The sequence below is a fragment of the Olea europaea genome, chromosome 21 (genome assembly GCF_002742605.1).
Source record: "Olea europaea var. sylvestris chromosome 21, O_europaea_v1, whole genome shotgun sequence".
Lineage (NCBI taxonomy): Eukaryota > Viridiplantae > Streptophyta > Magnoliopsida > Lamiales > Oleaceae > Olea > Olea europaea.
The window spans coordinates 14,137,159-14,162,040 of record NC_036257.1 but is presented as its reverse complement, the minus strand read 5'-3'; the positions used below and the strand labels follow the sequence as shown (position 1 = coordinate 14,162,040).

The 24,882-nt window shown below is 35.0% G+C and overlaps 1 pseudogene; it reads right to left on the bottom strand.

Annotated features, from left to right (window-relative positions):
- Positions 1 to 424: 424 nt before the first annotated feature.
- LOC111370158 lies at positions 425 to 21,739 on the bottom strand (annotated as a pseudogene).
- Positions 21,740 to 24,882: the final 3,143 nt, after the last annotated feature.

The following is a 24,882-nucleotide window of genomic DNA, read 5'->3' as shown; positions in this document are numbered from 1 at the left end:
ATGTTTAAGAAAGAACATGAGAACCAAAAGTTTTACCTTAGCGTATAGTTTAACGTTGAAGCCTAGGATTGCGGCAATTGTCATGCCAACGAGGTAGAATGTCACCAAATTAATGCACATGGCCAAATGCTGCCAGCCGCATCCTCTGGCTACACCTGTAGAATCGTATAATTTCATTGAGAGAACAGATAGTCGAACGTATTCTAATAAAGATCTAGTAATCAAACCTGATAAGATTCCTTGGATAAAGTCACATAATATAGACACCACGAGAAAGGGAATACGAATTGATTATCACTTGACTGTCACTGAACGAGCTAGCCCACAAGTTATGACCGAAAGTAAGGGCTAAAACGATACATAGTGCAAGGAGAATAGTTAGCTTTAGTGTGACACTCATGGCATGCTTAGCTCGATCAGGATTTCAGGCTCCCAACTCATTATACACCCTTGTGCTGCAAAAGTAACGGCGTAGTAAAGAAGAAGTTACTAATAGAGATATTTGAAACACGCAGAATGATTTCTCGATAAGATTACCTTGCAGCAACATAGAGGCCATAAGTAGACATGTAGGCAACGGCTTCGGTATTTACACTAGAAACGTAATTTTGGAGAATTAGTACGCACACCTAACAAAAAGAAGTCCATGGAGGAGCCGGAAAAAATAAAAAAATAAAAATACAAAACTTACCACATTGCTATTAGTGAAGTAGTAACTTCCGAGTTTGGCATAAGTCCAGCCTTTAGGATAATTTATTATCTTAAACCACCGGATCTTTCTTGTTAAATCATCAAGAAATACATAAATTATAACGGAAGTGTGCCTGAATCAGACATGGTTATTTACAATAATTGAATCTCGCGATATAGTCTTCCAAATCTACACGTAGCCTGTAATTCTTTCTAGCGATGGGAGACAGAATAGAATGGGCAAAAGATATGTGTGATTCGGAGATCATAACCGTATTTATATAGCGATGCCTTTTGACCTAATTCGGCCCATCATAGAATTAGGAATCTGGGACCGGTCTCTACACATATAGAACCCACACTTTAATTGGATGCATAACGGCCCAAAATTGAAACCTTATTAATCACTTTTAACTGGACTCGAATTTGATAGCCTTTAATTTAATACACAACAATTTACACATATAAGCCCACACGATCGTTTAAGAATCCCTTACAATCTCCCACTTGGGTTATATGTGTCACCTTATAATTTTGCATTAAATATAATCTTATGAGTACTCAGAATTTTGCCATCATTACTGAATGCATCTCCAAACAATCCCGTTCATCAATCATATCAACATAGGATCAAAGCAGCTTTCGCTATTTTTATGTAGCTAACCCCATCAATGGTCACGTATATCGATATATTCGAATGACATGGATTAAGTATGGATATGTAGCATGAAAATTACATGTGATGTGATCTGTAACATGCCTATTTCCAACTGATCCACCTTAATACCTTAGTAAGATTATTTTAAACAAGTTCAAGGATAATAAACCAAATAAACCTTATAGCCAAAAATAACTTTAACCTTAAACCATATCCAAAATGACAGTATATGTGTCTAGCACAAAAATACAAAATCCCACTGAAACTAAATATCCTCAAGAGACATTGCACCCATATGAGCAGTGTGCTCATGAAAGACCTTGGGTATCAATCCCTTAGTGAGCGGATCTGCAATTATGGAGTTTTTCCCAATGTGTTCTATTGACACCTGTCCACTCCGAACTCTTTTTTTAACAGCCAGAAACTTGATCTCTATATTTTTCAACTTTGTCAAGCTCCTGTTGTTAATGGAATACAGCACTGTTGATTTATTGTCTCAAAATATCTTGAGCGATCTTTCTATGTTGCCCATAATATGCAGCCCAGTGACAAAATTTTGCAGCCGTATTCCACGATTTGATGCCTCATAGCAGTGGATCTCCTACTATCGGAATCAGAATAATCGACGATCTCCAACTGATCCGATCTCCTATATGTGAGCATATAGTCTTTTGTTCTCTGTAAATACCGCATGACCCGTTTGGATGCTTTCCAATGATCTATTCTCGAGTTAATTAAATATCTCCCTAGCATCTCAATAATGTACGCTATATCTAGACACGTACAAACTTGAGAATACATCAAACTCCCTATAACCGAGGAATAAGGAATCTTCTACATTTCTTTAATTTTCAAGTTATTTTTAGGGTATTGACTTAAGCTGAACTTGTCTTCTTTAGCCACAAGGGTGTCACCTAGTTTACAATCTTGCATGTCATATCTTTTAAGTACCTTTTCGATATAGCTCTTTTGTGATAATCCAAGAATACCCCGAGAATGATCTCGGTGTATCTGAATTCCTAATACAAAAAAGGCGTCACCAAGATCTTTCATCTCAAAATTCTTTGCTAGAAATCTCTTGGTTTCGTGAATAAGCCTATATCGTTGCTGGAAAGCAACATATCATCGACATTTAAAACCAGGAAAATATATTAACTCCCACTGAACTTGTGGTATATACAATCTTCGACCAAATTCATCTCAAAACCAAATGAGATGATCACTTGATGAAACTTGTAATACCATTGACGAGATGTCTGTTTGAGTCCATAGATAGATTTCATTAATTTACAAACAATTTGCTTTACATTGTCCGATACAAAGTTTTTCTGATTGTGCCATATAAATTGTTTCATCAATGTCACCATTGAGAAACGTTGTCTTAACATCCATCTGATGTAGCCCAAGATCGAAATGCGCTACCAATGTCATTATAGACCTGAAAGAGTTTTTCGAAGAAATCGGAGAGAAAATCTCTTTATAATCAATGCCTTCTTTCTGTGTAAAGCCCTTTGCGACAAGACAAGCCTTAGACCTCTCTACATCACCCTTCGAATCCCTCTTGGTCTTAAATATCCATTTGCAACCAATAGGTTTCACACCTTCAGGCAATGGAACGAGGTCCCATACATCATTGTCCTTCATGAACTTTATTTCTTCATTCATGACATCGAGCCACTTTTGAGAGTTAGAACTTTCCATGGCTTGACGGAAGTTGATTAGATCATCTTCCACCATTCCAATGTCAACTTCATGTTCTTGGAGAAATACGATGTAATATCCGAAATCGCACTTCTCCTCTCTCCAGTGGATCTTTTTAATATCATTGGTTCTTGAGGTTGTAGAGTTTGTTCTTCTGGAACAATTTGTTGACCTTGAGAGGGAGATATAACATTGTCTTGATCTAGAGTTGCTTCTTGAACAATGTCAGGGATAGAAACTTGATCATTGTCAATGGCAATTGGAGAAATCTCAACATATTCCTCCTCAAAGGCAAAGCTTGTAACTCTTTCTCCCCCCGCAAACTCAACATCCTCAAAGAATCAAGTATTTCATGTCTCGAAAATTACCTTAATTGTGGGATCATAAAACTTGTAACCCTTGTACCTTTCAGAATATCCAATAAAATAGCAACCGATGGCCCTTGCGTCAAGTTTCTTTTCATTTGGCTTATAGGGCCTTGCTTCAGCTGAACGCCCCCAAATGTGTATATGCTTCAAACTAGGCTTCTTGCCCGTCCAAAGCTGATATGAGATTTAATCAGTGGCCTTAGTTGGAACTCTGTTAAGTATATATGTTGCAATCTTTAATGCTTCATCTCAGAGAGATTTTGGTAATGTAGAATGACTAATCATACTCCTCACCATGTCCTTGAGCGTTCTATTTCGTCTCTCAACAATACCATTCATAGTGGACGAACCCGGCATAGTATACTGTGGGACGATACTGCATTCCTCTAGAAATTTAGTAAATGGTCCTGGACGTTGTTCACCTAAACCGTCACATCTGTCATAGTATTCACCCCACGGCCAGATCTGACGCTTTTAATTCTTTTGCCGAGTTGGTTCTCAACTTTGGCTTTATAGTTTTTGAACACATCCAGTGACTGATTTTTCATGAATGAGATATATATATAGCCATATCTTGAAAAGTCATCTATGAAAGTTATAAAATATTATTCAACATTCCATGAACCCATAGGGAATGGTCCACAAATATCCGTATGTATAAGTTCTAAGACGTCCAAAGTCCTATTGGCTTGAAATCTCCTTTTATTGATTTGTTTTCCCTTTATACAGTTGACACACAAATCATAATATGTGAAGTCAAGAGAGTCGAGAATTCCATCAGACACAAGTCTCTCAATTCTCCTTTTGGAGATGTGACCTAATCTCTTGTGCCACAACGAGGCAAAATTCTAGCCTGTTAATTTTCGCTTTACACCTCGAGTACTCACATGCAAGGATTCATTGTAAGAAACAATTGTATCAATTGAATAAAGATTATCGTAACATGATAAAGAACAGGAACCAACCAATTTTGAATCGTGAAACAAATTGAATTTTCCATTCCCAAATGAACAAGAATACCCGAATTTGTTCAGAGTAGAAAAAGAAATCAAATTTCGTCTAAAAGACGATACAGTAAATGTTTCATGAGATCCAAAAAAATTTAGTCTTTAACAATAATCTAAATTTTCTTATTGCCTCTACTTTCACCGTCTTGCCATCACCGACATAGATGTATCTTTCACCATCACTTGATTTTGGCAACTCAGGCAACCTGCATAGACACACTAATATGAGTTGTTGCATTAGAAATTATCCACCATGTGCGTCTAGATACCGAAGTTAAATTTATCTCAGAACAAATCAAATGAAGAATAATACCTTTCTTCACATGCCATGCGTGATAATTGGTACAATTCTTCTTCTTTTGACTTGCAGCTCCACAAAAGAAATAACCACCTTCAGTTTGTTCCTTATGCTATTTCCTTTGTGATGTTGTACTCACAGCTTCCTTATCAGTTGGTTTTCCCTTTTCCTTTATACCTCATTGAAGTAAGGTTTGCGAAAAGTGTACTAGTTTCAGCATTTTCATTCTTGGCAAATCTCTTCTCAAGATCCTTAAGGAAAAACTTTAGACGTGCTTACTTCATTAGATATAGTGCCCCCGAAATGGTTTCAGAATAGCACGTTTCATGACCATTAAGTTTATGCAGTTCGATCTTTCCCACTTTTCCATCTCCTTCTTGTTATCAGATGTACTCTCATCAGTAAGTTTAGTAGGTTAATTGACCCGTAAAGTAAGGTCTAGGTCCATGACTCCGAGAATGATCAACACATTCTCTTGCCATACCTTGAAGTTCGTGCCATTAAGGATTCGAATTGAGTTGATGCTAGTAGGGATATTAGCAGTAGAACTTGAAACTAAATTAGAGAACGATTATTACGAATAGCTCACATGAATATCTTTAATATGCAAATAATAATAATCTCAAATAGTGGTAGAGCCCATAACGAGATACCTAGCACAACATCAATATCTAGTCTTTAGACAGAAATATTGACTTGTAAGTGGTACTCTTGGTGTAGTGATCAAATATTGACAGTAAAATAATGTGTCAATCAATAAACTTTTCTTTGGACCAATTTATTGATCACACATTAAACCAAATAATCATCACATATTTATCACCATAGGTGCACGTGTATTCGGCTAAATATTGACCTTCCTTTGGGCCGATCAATATTTCCATGAATAACACATGCACAAATACCTTTTAATATTCTAGGTTAATCAATTTTCACAAGAGAGGTTGCTTTGGCAACATGTTGTTTCAATTAATTAACTTTCGAACATTATATTTCTTAAAAAAAGAGTCCTTAGTACCAAAATTTGAGAAAGAAAATCGCCAATTTTGCATGTTTGACTTAGTTTTAAACTTTAGGGGCCTTAGGATTAATAATTCAAAACTTGAAAGGGGCAAAATTAATTAATTCCAAACTTTAGGGGTTGAAATTAATAAACTTGAAACTTTAGGAACCATAATTAATTAATTCAAAACTTTAGAGGATCAATTAGAATAAATTTAAAATTGTAGGGGCCAAAAATTGACCAATGCAAAACTTTAGGGATCAAATTTTGAAACTTTAGGGGTCAATTTGAATTAATTATAAAGTTTGGGGGCCAATGTGAATTAATAATTAAAGTTTGAGGGCTTTAATTATAAAAATCTGAACTTTAATGGCCCAAATTAATTAATTTTTAAAATTTAGGGACTGAATTATTAAATCCAACACTTAAAGGCCCAAACTTGAATATACCTTAAATATTAGGGATTGAAACCTTAATTTTATAAACCTAACCCTTATTGCAACCAAGGGGCTTCAAGTTATCTAATTTGCACGTGACGCCCCCATCCTCAAAGCCCCCAAAAATTGAAAACCCTAAAAAAATTTTTTCGCGACGCCGGTAGCTAAATTGGGAGCCGGCGCCCCTCCCCAAAAGCAGCGCTGCTATTTTGTAACAGCAGCACGAGAGCGCTGCCGCCGGTGCAATCCAAAATTGAATCAATTTTTTTTTCTTAAATCTACAAAATCTGTACACTTAAAAAAAATGGAATCCGAATATGAAAAACTGTAATTTTAAATTCCTAATTAGAAATTCCAAAGTCTTTAATGCAAATATGAAAGATAATAACGAAAAATATACTGCAAAATTTTTCAAATTCAGCAAAATAAAGATCTAAAATTGTCAAATCTGAAAACTCCATAAAATGTATTGCAAGAACTAAATAAATTATTCGGTTCTCAATTATTCAACATGAAAAGACTTTGATAACACTTGTAGGATAATTTATTATCTTAAACCACTGGATCTTTCATGTTAAATTATCAAGAAATACATAAATTATAGTAGAAGCGTACCTGAATCAGACATTGTTATTTGCAATAATTGAATCCTGAAGTATAGTCTTCCAAATCTACACGTAGGTCGTAATTCTTTCTGGCGATGGGAGACAAAATAGAATGAGCAAAAGATACGTGTGATTTGGAGACCATAATCGTATTTATATAGAGATGCCTTTTGACCTAATTCGGCCCATCATAGAATTAGTAATCAGGGCCCCATCTCAACACATATAGAACCCACACTTTAATTGGATGCATAACGACCCAAAATTGAAACCTTATTAGATCACTTTTAACAGGGCTTAACCGAATTTGATAGCCTTTAATTTAATACACAACAATTTACATATATAAGCCCACACAATCGTTTAAAAATTCCTTACACAGCCAACAAAACCAGAATCTCAAAAGTCCAATACTCCAAACTGATTAAAATATGAGAAAAATAAGTTCACCGAGACAAGTTTTTGTATTAAATGTTACTCGCCCTGTGTTCGAATTAATGGAAAGATCAATTGGAATATGAGACTAACCACACTATAGCTACTGAAGGTAGGGCTATCTTCAAGTTCGAGAAGATGTGACTGAGAGACTCTGACCTGAATCCATTCCACGTCTCCTCAAATTTCTTTGCTTTAAGCACGTACAAGCCTAACATGAGGATCGAGATCCAGAGTGAAATTGAAGCTGCTAATGGTGCTCCTTTGTATGCAAGTGTAGTCCAATAAACCAAAGCATAGGCGACACCGATATGGAGGGCTAGAGGGAGCAATGAGCACACAACCAACAGTACGACAATTGATTGAGTCTAAAGAAATCTCAAGATATTTTGCAACAACCCATATGCAAGTAATCCAGGAATGAGATACTTCAAATAGAGACCACCTGCTTTTGATATCCGAGGATCTTGATGTAGTAAAGTCAGAACGATGTCAAAATACCACCAGAGAACTAATACAGCGATGGCAAAAATGAGCGTTCTAATACCGGATGCCTGTAGGTATATTCCAAGCATCCTACACTATTTTACGCCATATCCTTGCCCGCATAATGTCTCAAGTGCACCACTCAAGCCAACCTAGAATGTCAGGTAAAAGACTTAAATCGGTTGCTAGCCAATCAAATAAGTACAGAAACAAGATATCATGTAGAAGTTAGTGTAAGTTTTCTCCTCCTTTTCACTCTTGAAATTTGTCAAATGAGCTGTATTAAGCCTCAAAGGGAAAGAATCAATCCATATTATGCAAGATTATAGGATTCCCTTAATTTGTTCTCTGTAATAATATATTTCCTTGTATAGTCATTAGTTTGTTCTATATAAAATATGTATCGATACATATTCAATAATAAGAAGAAATATTATTTTCTTTCTCTCCAATTCAAACATGGTATCAGAGCCATAAATCTTCTTTGCCTCTTGACCTAACCATAGCCGATTTCTGCAGACTTCCGAAACTAGCTTTGTTTTTTTCTGCTCTTTATTTCAACAGTCTCCATCATGACTAGAGAAGATAAAGACAATGATTCAGTATCAAATTCATCCCAAAATGCTGGTGAATTTAATTCACCCACCCAGATTGTCACCATCCAATGAGATAATTCCAACTTCTCAATTGGAATCAAATTGGATGAACATAATTATTCTCTATGGCATCAGGTCATGGAGATGAAGATTGCTGGACGAGAGAAACATGGTCACTTGACTGGTGATAAAACTCAACCTGCAGCCACAGATCCAACATACAATAAATGGCGTGCATCAAATTGCCAAGTCAAGAGTTGGTTATTTGATGCCATGCAACCCAATCAGATGAAATGGTTTATTCGTTATGACACAGCCGAGCAGGTCTGGGATGCAATCAGGAAGACATATTCTGATGGTTCTGATGAGGCAATAATTTATGATCTACACAAAAAATAATTCACCATGAGGCGCGAAAGAAGGATTCAAGCAGAGCCTCATTTGCTGAATCATCTCAAGAAAACATGTCAGAACCTTCATCAGGTACATTTGGTTCCAAGGCCTTGGTAACCACAGGTACTTCCTCTTGCACATCTTCACATACTTGTAATAGATCATGGATTATTGACAGTGGTGCCACTGAACACATGACATCTAGTTTTACTGGGTTACACTCCGTAAAAAAACCATCCAGCCAAACTTATGTTACCAGTGCTAATGGAACTACCTCCCCAGTTTTGGGAGAAGGTTCCCTATCTCTTATACCGTCATTAAATATAGATCATCTCTTAGTTGTCCCGTCACTTGACTATGAATTATTATCTGTTTCTCAAATCATTGACTCTCTTAACCGTACTGTGTGTTTTTGGCCATTGTATTGTCTCTTCCAGGATCTTCATACCAGGACCGTGATTGGATGTGGTACTAGGAAGGGAAAGTTGTATTATCTGGACTTAACAGAAGATTGCAGTAAAAGATTAAGTGAAGCTCATCTTATAAGAGGAGATACATCGGTCCAGATGAAGAAGATTTGGCTGTGGCATAGACGTTTAGGACATACCTCATTTGGTTATCTGAAACTTTTATTTCCTGATTTATTTTCTCAATTTACTGAATCAGATTTTCATTGTGAAACTTACATTTTGGCAAAGGGCCATCGTATTTCTCACTCACTACGATTAAATAAAAGTTCTATTCCATTTATGATTGTTCATTTCAATGTTTGGGGACCATCAAAAGTTTCCACTATTCGTGGCTTTAAGTGGTTTGTGATATTTATAGATGATTGCACCCGAATGACTTGGATTTTTCCCATGAAATAGAAAAGTGAAGTCACTCCAAAATTCAAACAATTCTATCAATATGTTACTACTCAGTTTGATAAGAAAATTTTAGTACTTAGGTCTGACAATGGAGGAGAGTATGTCAACAATGATCTTCAAGGTTTTTTGAGTCATAATGGTATAATTCATCAGACTACGTGTGCATATACACCACAACAAAATGATGTAGCAGAACGTAAGAATAGACACCTCTTGAAAGTTGTTCGTGCCTCCTTATTTGATGCCCACATGCCACATTATTTTTGGAAAGAGGCGCTTTGTTCCGCTGCTTACCTGATTAATAGAACACCATCCAGCACCCTCCAGTATCAAACTCCATTTCAGACATTGAACACTCTTCTTACTATACCGTCTACACCAAACCTTGAACCTCGAGTCTTTGGTTGTGTTGCCTATGTTCAGGTATATCCATATTAGCGCAGCAAACTCGATCTATGCGCACTACGTTGTGTCTTTGTAGGGTATACGGACACTCAGAAGGGATATAAATGTTTCCATCCTCCTACTCAGACATTGTACGTCACTACAGATGTTACTTTTCTTGAGGGTGAATTCTACTACTCAGGGGAAGATTCTAAGCATCCCCCGCAGGGGGAGAACTCTATCTTTGCAGGAAATACTTAGAATTAAAGTTCTATCTCTGCAGGAGGCACTCAGAATCAAATCATCCAAGTTTCTAAAGAGACTGAACAACCTGCGACAATACTTAACGATGTAGTAACCACTAATTCACTAGCTACTACCATGCAACAAGATCAAGAGACTCAAAACTTGGTAACTCCAGATAATACTGAAGATACTTTCCCAACTTCTCCTGTAGTACCACCTCTAATCATCCCTGAAAATTCTCCACAGTTAACTGAACACGAAACCCAAACACTTTAACTAAGTCAAATCACACAGAAAACACAGGTTATCAGTTACCCGCTCGCACAACTAGAGGGATTCCCAGACAAAAATATGAGCCTGACCCTAAGGCAAATGTTAAATACCCTATCGCTAATTACATGTCTATACATAGGCTCTCTTCGTCATGTGCATCATTTGCATGTCAATTATCCACTATTTCTATTCCAAGTAATGTGCAAGAAGCCCTGAAAGACCCCAAATGGACACATGCAATGAATGAAGAAATGGAGGCCCTCCAAAAAAATTTCACATGGGAAATGACTACCCTTCCTGAAGGAAAAAGAACAGTAGGTTGCAAATGGATATATACAGTAAAATTCAAAGAAGATGGTACCATTGATTGATATAAAGCAAGATTGGTGGCAAAAGGATACACTCAGACTTATGGGATCGATTATGATGAAACCTTCGCTCCAGTAGCAAAGATCAACACTATTCGGGTAATTCAATCTTTAGCAGCAAACATGGACTGGCCATTATATCAGTTCGATGTAAAAAATGCTTTCTTACATGGAGACTTAGAAGAAGAAGTCTATATGGATCCCCTCTAGGATGTAAGAAGGTGTTAAATCAGATCAATATGGTATGTAAGTTGAGAAAATCTCTTGGATTGAAACAATCACCAAGAGCATCGTTTGGGAGGTTCAACAAATCAATGAAGAATTTCGGCTACAAACAAAGTAACTTGGATCATACCCTTTTCTTGAAACATAGGAAAGGTAAGGTCACGGCCCTTATTGTGTATGTTGATGACATGGTGGTTACCGGGAATGATCCTGAAGAAAAGACAGCATTACAACGTCATTTAGAGAGTGAGTTTGAGATGAAGGATCTCGATGCTCTAAAGTATCTTTTGGGTACTAAAGTAGCTCGCTCGAAACAAGGAATATTTCTCTCACAGCGGAAGTATACCCTTGATATTTTGACTGAAACAGGAATGCTAGCTTGCCAACCAGCAAAGACTCCGATGGAAGAAAATCACAAACTTGGTGAATATCTTGACCAAGTTCCCACCAACAAAGAAAGAAATCAACGCCTTGTGGGTAAGTTGATATATCTATCACATACTAGACCTGACATAGCATATGCAGTAAGCATGGTCAGCCAATTCATGCACGCGCCAAGGGAAGCTCACATGGATGCTGTGAACAGAATTCTGAGATACTTGAAGTCAGCTCCTGGAAAAGGATTAATGTTCTCACATCATGGTCATCTAGATGTTGAAGGTCATACTGATGCAGATTGGGCAGGTTCTACTAATGATAGGAGATCTACATCTGGATATTTTACTTTTGTAGGAGGTAATCTGGTCACTTGGCGGAGTAAAAAACAAAATGTGGTATCAAGGTCTAGTGCTGAAGCAGAATATAGGGGTATGGCATATGGAGTATGTGAACTACTCTGGATTAGGAACTTGATGACAGATTTGGGATTCGAACCTAAACATGCAATGAAATTACATTGTGACAACAAAGCTGCAATTATCGCACATAATCCAGTGCAACACGATAGAACCAAACATGTTGAAGTTGATAGACATTTCATCAAAGAAAAGCTTTAGGCTAAGATTATTAAATTACCATTTGTTAAATCCGAAGATCAACTTGCAGATGTACTCATCAAAGCAGTTAAAGGAAGAGTTTTTCACAGCTCAATTAGCAAGTTAGGCATGGACGACATATATGCTCTAACTTGAGGGGGAGTGTCAAATGAGTTGTATTAAGCCTCAAAGGGAAAGAATCAATCCATATTATGCAAGATTATAGGATTCCCTTAATTTGTTCTCTGTAATAATATATTTCCTTGTATAGTCATTAGTTTGTTCTCTACAAAATATGTATCAATACATATTCAATAATAAGAAGAAATATTATTTTCTTTCTCTCCAATTCAAACAAAATTTCCTCAGTCATTTTAGCATACGGGAATTCTTTTTTCCTCTTCACTGTAGAGATTTTTACAAGATAAAAAATTCATGCGACGCACTCTGTGTACCATAACTTCTCGACCGAACAATGATAAAAATCTAGGAGAGTTTGGTTGGCTGCAGTTTTAGCCTATGTTGCACTGAAAGGGGAAGCGTAACAGGATAGGACACGGGAAAATAACATTTCTGAAAAATGTAGAACATGAAACGTTTTGGAAATGTTATATTAAAATTAATTTAATTTCATTAATTCAATATTCAACTTCAAAAAACTCTATAATATTAGTTAAATAATAAAATTTCTACTATCTATCTAATTTAACTAAGATCTTGACATAAAATGGTTGTCATCTTAAAAGTCGAAACAATTATTGATAATGAATCAACAGTCAAACTAAAAAAAAAATTCTCAAGTCAAAGTGCTTCAGCTGCATCACCACCGTCAATATTTATAAAACTATCACCAGCATCATTGAATAACATGGCCTTCATCTCTAGTTCATCTAAAGAAAGCTTTGAAATATCAAGCGTTCCAATATCTTCAAAAGAGTCAAATTGATCCCCAGCTACATTCCACGTCTACTATCTTCCTCAATGTCACACAATTCTTGACAAACAATTAGAATTTGATAAAGGTGGCACAATAATTAGAAAATTTAGGTTTATATAGAATTATAATACTTTTAAATAATAAATAAAGCCCATAATTTAAGTTAATTTTAAGCCTAAACCCATAATCGAGTTAACTTTTGGTTAGAACCCATGATTTTTATTTTTTTATTTTTTTTTGTGGTAAAAATTAGGAATTTTTCCACTCAAAGTTTCCTAAAAGTTTTCTTAGAATTTCCGAATTCCATTAAAAAAGGGAAAAAATATTGAGTTTTCGAAACATTTTCAGAGAGTTTCCAAAGAATTTCGTTTTTCAAATCGAAACGCTAGCGTCCAGAGAGTTTCCATGAATCCTAGGTTTTAGCTAATGAAAGTCCAAAGCACAAAAACATGAAGAAAAATCATGCATCTCTACACTGTACACTTCACATCAACTACAATCTAAATAATTTACTGATCAACTTCTAATTAACTTCTATCTCAATCATGTGATGCAAGATTAGTCTTTGACATATAGATGTTAAACTGGTCAAATAAGAAAATAAAATCACATCAATTTTGTTGGGCTTTGACGCCATTTGATCAGTCCAACTAATAGGCAGTGATGAAAAAGGCCCAATATGGAATCAATAGATGGTCCATTATTAATATACCTAGAAGGCCTACTTAAACCGAGCCCAATATTCAGCCCATGTATCTTAGTCGCTCTTGGACCGTTGGATTAACCCACTTAATCAACGGTGGATGGGTTTTACTATAAATACGACCCTTTGCTTTGTTTGGCAGCTGGATCGTTATTTTCTATTCTCTGTTTTTCCCTGCGTCTTCTGGAACCTTCAAGGGCTTCATCTTTGTGACTCTTTCTTCTTCTCTGTGTGAGATTTTCTGTTGATTATCTTTGTGATAATCGTGTCCTTGTGTTAGTCTCCTTTGTGTGAGTAAACTGTTGGAAGTGGTCTGTCCATTTTCGGTTCCAGTGAAGCGACGTTGTGTTTGGGGTTGTGAGGGCTCGTGTTTCTGAGTTTGGTGCCTCTGTGATGGTCTAAAAGGGCGTATGGTCTGAGCCTAAATGAAAGATCTAAATCTTGATCCAATGGTTTAGGTTTTTTCTGTAAATCTGCTGTGTATGATTTGGTTGTATAAAATTTTCAGATCTTGGATTAATAGTGGTATCAGAGCCTTGTATGTTCGTTCTTGAGCCTTCGATCGAAGGTTTGAACACTGGAAAAGTAATTTCCAGGTGTTCGACTGTAGATCGCGAAACCCTAGGTTTTGATTTAAGTCAACCTAGTGGTCTGTGGAGCTGATTCATTACTGGACTGTGAAATGCAAGGAAGTTCTGTGACTCCTCGCCTTGATCTGTGAAAGAATCTTAAAAAACGAGTTCATGTGGGTTCGTTCTTGAGCTAGAACCCTAACTTTGAAACTAATTTGAAGGACTCGAAGCTGTAAGGGCTTGACTTGTAATTTGGTGACCGGCAGAGCACTTATCCCCTGCTGCGATAACTCGTTCTTGATTTCAGTTGGTGGTTAACTGTTTAACCATCCTCGGTTTGCACTTCTTGAACCCTACATGACTGCACACACACTTAACACTGCATTTATGGGTATATGCCTCTATGTTGATATGTTTAATTGCTGTATATTGTAACTTGTTACATTAGTTAGTGATATCTCATTATATTTGCCTGTGATCATTAAAGTTTGGGTTATTCAAATTAAGCATTGACCTGAGAACTTGATTCTCACGGAATCCTGGTGAATTTGATCAACCCTAGGTCCTGCAGATATTGATTTTTAATAATGAGATATGGTTATTGCCTGCATTGTTATATTTTCTGGTTCTTGTGGTGTTTACATTAGAATATCTACTAATCCTGTTATTGATTGAAATTATTTGTGATTAAAAATAATTGTGGCTCATTCATTTGACTGCATACTTTTTTTGTGACCTAAAACATAAATTTTTTGCGAAGGTCAAATTCAATAGATATTTTCAAAAGTTGATCATGTGTTCTGTTATAATTTGTCAAAAAATACCGTGTGTTAGTTTTTCACAATAAAACATGACAAAATCTTTTGAACTTGGTGTTTTTTATGGAAAATGGGATTTTCCCATTTGGCAACAAAAAATGCGAGGTATTTTAGTTCAGTAAAAAGTTTCTAAAGTAATAACAGATGAATTTCCTGATACCATGACAGATGATCAAAAGGAGGAATCTGATGAACTTGTTTATACTTCCATTATTTTGCATTTGTCTGATCAAATTTTAAGAAAAGTAGGCAAACATGATACTGCTAAGGCCCTATGGGATGAATTAGAGAAACTTTACCTACCTAAGTCTTTGCCTAATAAGTTGTTTCTATTAGAGAAAATTTTCAGCTTTAGGATAGATCCAAGTAGAGACTTAGAAGACAGCTTAGACATTTTTAATAAGTTAGTTCAAGACATTATTAATACAGGTGAGAAAGTTTCTGATGAGTATGAGGCTGTAGTACTACTTAATGCTATACCTGAAGCCTACAAAGAGGTTAAAGCTGCCATTAAGTATGGTAGAGATACTCTTACACCTGATATTGTCATAGACTCTTTAAGGAGTAAGGAACTTGAACTTAAGTTTGAGAGAGGTAATAGTGGCCATGAAAACTTGTTTGCTAGAGGGAGGACTTTAAGTAGGTCTAGTGGTACTCAGGAAAGCCATAATAATCAGGGAAACAATAGTAGGAGAAAGTTTAAAAGTAGAGGCAGGTCTAAGTCAAGGACTAGGACTAAAAAGTGTTATGGGTGTGGGAAATCTAGACATTTTATTAAAGAATGGTTATAAGAAGAAAAATGAACAGAAGCTTAAGGGTGTTGATGAAGGTAATGTGGTAGAATCTGAAGGTTCTGCCACAGTTGATGTATATGCTATGACTGAAAATTTACCTAGCTCTGCAAATGTTGTTGATGAGAATCAGAACCAAGAATGGATCTTGGATTCTGGTTGTACCTTCCATATGACCTTTAAGAAGGCATATTTAGACAATTTTAAGAAAATTGATGGAGGAGAAGTGGTTATGGGCAATAATGTAGTCTGCAGAGTTGAGGGAGTTGGGAATGTCACTTTGAAATTTGATGATGGATACCTTTATACTCTTGAAAGGGTGAGGTATGATCCTGAATTAAATAAGAATCTGATTTCCATGGGAAATCTAGATGATATGGGATTGCAAGGAAAAATAGGAGATGGTTTCTTGAAAGTGATAAAAGGATCACTTGTTATTTTTAAAGGTGTTAAAAGAAATGAGATTTTTATGAACAAAGCTAGTACAGTGTTTGATCACATAGGCGAGTCTTCTAGTGTAGAAGTTGATGCTTCCTTAAAGTGGCACAAGAGATTGGCCCATGTAGGTGAAAGGGGCCTACACATCCTTTATAAGAAATGTGTGTTTGGGAAGGACTCTATATCTAAGGTGTTTTTTTGTGAAAACTGCACTTTAGGAAAGCAGCATAGGCTGCATTTTAACACAGGAAAACATAGAACCACCTCTATCCTTGAGTATATACATGCTGATTTATGGGGGCCTTCATCCACTATCACTCAAGGAGGAAATATATATTTCTTATCCTTGATTGATGACTATTCTAGGAAGGTTTGGATTTATTTGTTGAAACACAAATCTGAAACCTTTGAGAAATTTAGAACTTGGAAGATTCTTGTTGAAAATGAGATTGGGAAGAAAATTAAGATCCTTAGGACGGATAATGACCTTGAGTTTTGCAATGCTGAATTTGATCAGTTGTGCAAAGAATCTAGTATTAAAAGGCATAAAACAGTACCTTATACGCCTCAGCAGAATGGAGTCGTTGAGAGGATGAATAGAACCTTGCTAGATAAGGTTAGGTGCATGTTGATAGGCTCAGGTGTCCCTAAGGTGTTATGGGGTGAAGCTGTAATGACAGCTTTATATATTGTTAATAGGACCCCCTCAAATGCTCTAAGTGATAAAACCCCAGAAGAGCTATGGACAGGACATGTTCCTGATTATTCTCATTTAAGAATCTTTGGTTGTGCCGCCTATTCCCATCAGAGTATAGGAAAACTTGAACCTAGGGGCCAGAAGTGTGTTTTCTTGGGATATCCCAATGGGGTTTAAGGTTATAGACTATGGAGTAAAGAGGTAAAAGGCTTTAGAATCATCATCAGCAGAGATGTTACTTTTGATGAGTCAAAAATGCCTTGTTTAGAAAATAAGGAGCTAAAAGGGCTATCAGGTGATGAAAGGGGTGATAATACGAAGCTGCAGGTGGAGCTTGGCTTACCTAATGAACTTGTTAGTGATGAACAGGTGGATGAAGAAGCTGAAACAGCTTCTGGTCCTCTAGAAAATGAAGAGGAAAGTGTTCAAGAAAATCTGGAAAGTCAGCCTGATGAATTGGGAGATTACCAATTAGCTAGAGATAGGACTAGGAGAGAAGTAAGAGAGCCGGTTAGGTATGGGGATTACCTTTCACTTGCTATTTTGTCCTATCAAGACTTAGTGTTTAAAGAACCAAAATCTTATGAAGAAGCAATGAGCTGCAAGCAGTCTAAGAAATGGCATGCTACTATGATAGATGAGATGGACTCCTTAATGAAAAATGAAACTTGGACTTTAGTTCCTAAACCTACAGGTAAGACCCTTGTTGATTGCAAGTGGATCTTTAGTGTTAAGGAGGGAAATGCTGAAAAGATGCCCATAAGATTTAAGGCTAGACTTGTAGCGAAAGGATTTACGCAAAAAGAGGGCATAGATTATAATGAGATATTTTCACATGTGATAAAGTACACAACAATTAGAGTTATGTTTGCTCTTGTTGCTCATTTTGATCTTGAACTTGAACAAATGGACGTGAAAACTGCCTTCTTGCATGGTGACCTCGATGAAGTGATTTATATGAGACAGCCACCTGGTTTTATTGATGAAACTAATTTCGATCATGTGTGTTAGTTAAAAGATCATTATATGGTTTAAAACAATCTCCACGACAATGGTACAAAAGGTTTGATAATTTTATATCTGCTATTGATTTCATAAGAAGTGAATATGATCATTGTCTTTATTTTAAAAGAAATGATGAAAATGTTATTGTTGCTTTTATACTTCTTTATGTGGATGATATGTTGCTGATTGGTCAGAATATGCATGTTATTAATCAGATAAAACGGTCTTTAAGTACTGAATTTGAAATGAAAGACCTAGGACATGCAAAGAGAATTCTAGGAATGGAAATCACTAGGAAAAGGCACCATAGGTTACTGTACTTGAAGCAAACTGCATATATTGAAAAAATGTTGACTAAGTTTTCCATGCATAACTCTAAATCTGTTTCACTTCCATTGGCCAGCCATTTTAAACTTAGTAAGGAGCAATGTCTTGTAGATGAATCTTACATTAGACAAATGGAAAATGTACTATTTGCTAATGCCGTAGGTTCTGTTATGTACACTGTGGTATGTACTAGGCCTGATGTAGCTCATTCCATTAGTACACTTAGTAGATTTATGGCCAATCCAGAACCTGACCATTGGGTTGCTCTAAAATGGCTGTTGAGATACTTGAAAGGATCTTCACATGTTAGTTTGATTTTTAGTGCCTGTAATGAAGGTGTTGTACTTAAGGGTTTTGTAGATTCAGATTTTACCGAAGATAGAGACAATAGGAAATCTACTACTTCTTATATGTTTACTTTGTGTAATACATGTATTAGTTGAAAATCTCAACTTCAACATATTGTTGTTTTATCTACTACTGAAGCTGAGTATGTTGCTGCAATTGAAGCAATAAAAGAAGCCTCATGGCTTAAGGGCTTGTTATCTGAAATAAATGAATTGAGTAACCCTGTTGTCTTATATTCAGATAGTCAAAGTGCAATTCACCTATGTAAAAACCCTATTTTTCATGAAAGAACCAAACACGTTGATGTTAAGTTGCATTTTATCAGAGATGTTGTTTCTAAAGAACTTATTTTACTTGAGAAAATTGCAACTCAGTTTAATCCAGCTGATGTAGGTACTAAGGTAATATCTTTAAACAAGTTTAAGTCTTGTTTACAAATTTTGAACATTGATGCTGGTTAAGTGTTTTGTTCTGTACAGGTGCTAAGGTTGATGCTTGTTGAGAATACTGGGAAGCTGTCTTCTTGAGAAGGACATTTAAATTGTATTTTGCATTTATTAGGCTTCTTGTATGATCACTGGCATCAAGGTGGAGATCTGTTGGGCTGTGATGCCATTTGATCAGTCCAACTAATAGGCAGTGATGAAAAAGGCCCAATATGGAATCAATAGATGGTCCATTATTAATATACCTAGAAGGCCTACTTAAACGAGCCCAATATTCAGCCCATGTATCTTAGTCGCTCTTGGACCGTTGGATTGACCCGCTTAATCAACGGTGGATGGGTTTTACTATAAATACGACCCTTTGCTTTGTTTGGCAGCTAGATCGTTATTTTCTATTCTCTGTTTTTCTCTGCGTCTTCTGGAACCTTCAAGGGCTTCGTCTTTGTGACTCTTTCTTCTTCTCTATGTTAGATTTTCTGTTGATTATCTTTGTGATAATCGTGTCCTTGTGTTAGTCTCCTTTGTGTGAGTAAACTGTTGGAAGTGGTCTGTCCATTTTCGGTTCCAGTGAAGCGACTTTGTGTTTGGGGTTGTGAGGACTCGTGTTTCTGAGTTCGGTGCCTCTGTGATGGTCTAAAAGGGCGTATGGTCTGAGCCTAAATGAAAGATCTAAATCTTGATCCAGTGGTTTAGGTTTTTTCTGTAAATCTGCTATGTATGATTTGGTTGTATAAATTTTTCAGATCTTGGATTAATAAATTTCTTGAAAACACTACTAATTATTAATAAGAAATTTGATTAAATAAGTCAATAAAATCTTCACAGTCCATATACAGTCAATAATTTATTTTCTTGGAGAGTATAAAGGGATTTACCATAAGAGCAAAACCAGAAACGGAAGCCCAGGAAGTGGCAAGATTAGAGCCGGCGAGCTCGAGCTCTCCAAGGTGGCCGGCAAACATTACAGACACCAAAGGTATAAAATAGTAAGCAACGTGTAAGTGTTATGCCCTAGGTCCAATCAACTTTGGACATAAATACTTTTAATATATAATTAATGCAATTTAATGACAGATCTATTATTTAATTAATAGACAATTAAATTAAATTATAGAGTTCATAGATTCAAATTTTCGTAATTTGTTAATCACAAGAAATTGTGATTGTGAGATACAAATTACATATGATTAAATCTTAACTCATTCGTGGTCGTAAGTAATAACAAGATATGGATATCGTTATTACGGATAGACAATCACGTGTGACATTTCTTACTTATGAAGTAAGTAGCTAATCTCACAAGTTAAAGTGTGATGACACTTAAATGAACATGTGGATGTTTTGTTATAGAACAAAACATTGGAGACCTATCGAGAGATACCACATGGATAACTATCTAAGTGTCAATGGTTAATCTCTAATGTTTGGTAGCGAAATTGGTCCTTTGACTTGAGGTCGTCATGGTACCTTATATGAGGACAGTCATACTTTGGCAATTTTGGATGTTGCTTTGCCAAGAGCCGCTAATACGGTATTATTCGGGTATGTCCGGAATCGTATGAAAGTTGTGAATGACCAATAGATGATTCGTCACTCTTAAATAGTAAGAGATTATGATCTGCGTTTCATTCAATTAAGTCGATAATGAAATCCTTGGCCGATGTGTTCTCATAAGTCGAAAAGAAGTTTTCAACTTATATTGACTTAATAGTGAAATGAGAGACATGATCGATAATCGGGATTAACACATTTTCATATCTTGTAATTGATCGGATCATATTGACGAAGGGATTATAGTTTTACGGTAAATGAACGAGTTTGATTTTGTCATACGACGTGACATTTTCCGTCACATGTATTGCCCTGACACATTACTAGATGTCAATCCGGGACGACGAGTATAAATTGGTGATAAATTAAAATGGTGTTTTAATTTATCAATTTTGATTAAATCAAAATAATATGTCATCTCGTTAGGCATCTTGATCGGGAACCTGATGGGTCGCACACAGAAGGAAAACTGGAAGATTGTGATTTATTGATTAATTAGTTTAACAAGCGTTTGATAAATTAATTAATTGGGTTACTTATTTATAGGCTCAAATTAATTAATTTGATTAATTAATTCACAGACCGAATTTAATTAAATGAGTTAATTAAATATTGGACCGGATCAGGCCAAGTCCGTTTAGGCTCATACAAATAAGTTATTAGGGTTTACAAATCAGTAGAGAAAATTCATTATTCTTGTTAGTACAAGACGAAAACTCTAATCCTACAATCTTGTTCTTTGTGTGAATCACCGTTGGAGGCTGGACAATTAGACAGTTGTAGATGGCTAATCAAGATCGTTGGAACAAAGAATTGTAAAGGAGTTTGTAGATCTCAACAAAAGGTATATCTTTTAGCGCAATTTCTATCTAAACACAAAGACGATCCTTGGTGGGAATTGAAAATTGTTTTAATTTTTCGTTGCCCATGTTAAATAGATTCCCAACACAAAGTTGGTCAGAATCATGGGCAATGCGAAGAGAATGTGATCTTTCGCCTCATCCACATCGATAATCTTGCTCCACCACCTCTCCGCCGCATTGTTTACTAGTAGAGAACTGGTCTCCGCCTCTGCATCGTAGGAAGACATTTTCTCGGTTTCACCTACTCACTTGCCCAATTTCCTCATTCATCATCAATCTTCTTCGGATTTGAAACCTCATGAAACTCGAAAAGCTGCTACTAGTATGTATTTCTAATTAAATAATGGATGGTCAACATAAATTTTAACAAGATGGCAAAATATTTTGTCTCGTTGATCTCTCAAAAATACTAAACCCAACTTGTATAATATTTAATTCAACTTCGCGCCGTCATATTTAACATGACTAAGCTATCGCCGCAACAACTACTACTCAAAAGTGTGGTGTCCATCCAGACACTCCATCGACTATACATTTATATATATACTCTTTTGAGTGCAAGTAATCATCAATTGAAAGATAATATAAATGTATAAAAATGAATCGTTTATTAAGCATCGATATTTAATGTATGTTAAGTATCAATGATATGACAATTATTTAATTCTTGAGACATATCATAAACTTTTATAACGATGAATTTGATGTACCATATCACCGTTATGTTAAACACTAGTGACATATCAATTAATTGATGAATAAATTTACAATGAGTCTTAATATTTAAATTAAATTTATTATTCGATATGTCAAATCACAGATACTTAATACATCTGGTACGGAAGCGATATGAAATTTTTGTAATAAGGATTACATAATAAATAAATAAAAATATTTGAACAATCATGCCACGTATAAATTGAATAATAATTTATTGTTTTTAAAAACTGTACAATGCATTTATATCTATAATCAAAATTATTCCCTTCTACTACTGCTGCTAGAAAACTAATATAAGGGAACTAAAATATATCCTAGTGTAAAAGAAATTAGAAAATCTATTCTAAATCAGAAATAAGAATAAAAAGATAAACTCGTTACAACCAGACATCTTAATATAAATATCTAACTTTTATCTTATTTACGTAATAAGTAAAAATGATATTTGAACAATCATGTCACGTATCTTTTTGAATAATAATTGATTGTTGTTAAAAAGAGTACCATGCCTCTATATTTATAGCAAAATTATTCCCTTCTTCTACTACTAGTAGAAAACTAATATAAGAGAACTAAAATATATCCTAGTGTAAAAGAAATTAGAAAACCTATTCCAAACAAGAAATAAGAATAAAAAGATAAACCTATTACAACTAGACATTTTAATATAGATATCTAACTTTTATCCTATTTACAACAAAATTGTCCTACATCGATCTCTCCTACTTGAAAAAAAAAACGAAAAAAAAAAAACAAAAAAACAAAACAAAAACAAAACTCATCCTCGAGTTTTGTTGAAGAAAACAATCATTGACAACTTGTGTGTTTTCGAACTTGGCTAAGACTCGAGGAAATTTTCTAGCCACATGTTGCCGTGTTCTATGCTTGTTGAAATAACTAACATTCACAGCAGTTAATGTCTGCAAATTCTTATCAGCTTGCTTCTCCATGAGCTTGTGATCTCTTTCAAGACTCAACACAGTTAACATCTGCATGATGTTGTGAAGGATTTCATTGACCCCTCCATTCATTGCGATTCGATTGCGAGCAGGACTATCGTTAGCCATCAGATTAAGGCAATTTTGCTTTGATACAAATTTTTGGGGTGAAAACGATATAAAATTCTTGTAATGAGAATTACGTAATAAATAAAAACGATATTTGAACAATCATGTCACGTATATATTGAATAATAATTTATCGTTGTTGTAAAGTGTACAATGCCTCTATATTTATAGGCAAAATTATTCACTTCTTCTTCTACTACTAGAAAACTAATATAAGGAAACTAAAATATATCCTAGTAAAAAAGAAATTAGAAAACCTATTCTAAACAATAAATAAGAATAAAAGGATAAATCTATTACAACTAGACATCTCAATATAAATATCCAATTTTTATCCTATTTACAAAAGGATTGTCCTACATCAACATCATTTCAACATGGCACTAACTTTATTGACAAGTGGAAAACCACCATCTTTTATCAAGTGTGAAGCTTTCTAACACCTAGGGTTTAGGGTTTACTCGAAGTTTTCACACAACTTTTAATATCAACCACTATTTATTGTGAGATGTAACATAAGGTTTTGAGTGAACCACAATAAAAAAATAAAAATAAAAAAAAAATTTGAGTAGACAAGAAGTTAAGTTTTGTTCAAAATGATAATCCACATAGACTATTACTATTTGTCTCTTTTCAGATTTCCCCTCAAAATGCAAATAGCTAAATAATCTACAAAGATGATTACACATGTCCTAACTCAAGTTAAACGACTTAAAACGTTACTTTTAAAGACTTACATGGTTAGATATAGATGAGTTTCTTTATTTTATATGAAGTTCATTCAAGTTATTTGTAACCTCTAGGTTCATTTTCATTGGAAGTTCGACGTATAATCTTATAAATGACCCGTAATATAATTTTGAACGTATGGCATTTGTTTACTAAGATACCACATTAAACTATGTACTACAATAGGTTAAAGTGTTCCATAATGAAGAAATTTTATTTACCTATATTATTTTTGACTACTCATTTGGTATATATCTATAGTGATCAATTTGCTATTCTGGATTTGAAAGGTAATTTCTAAATGTGACTATACTAATCATCGCTGAATATGTCTAAACGATAATACCGACTCAAACTTTAACAATGATTGTTTGCTACTCTGGATTTGAAATTCAGAATTGAAGTAAAATTTGTGGGGTAATATTTTTTATAAGAAACATATTTATGCTTTCATGTCTGTTAAAATAATGGACATCCTATTAATCCAGTAAATCTGTTAAAATAAAGGAGAATTTATGTAATTTTGAAATTTGTAATAGCTTTCATTTTAAATCAAAGGAGACAACATGTGTGTTATATACGGAAAAACCATTGTCTGATTTTTTTAATTTTTTTCAATTTTTAAGCCCAATACTCAACCTAGGTCCACATCTAATTGTTTTAGTTTAGGGGAATTTAAAAAAAAAATAAAATTAGATTAATACCCTTAAAAGGATTAGAACTACAAATTTTCGTATTAATTATGACAAAATTAATTTTTTTTCACTTTTTAATTTTGTCACTTTTTATATATTTGTGTTACTTTTTTAGCTTCTTTAAAAAAAAGAAAAAAAGAAAAAAAGGGATATTTACGT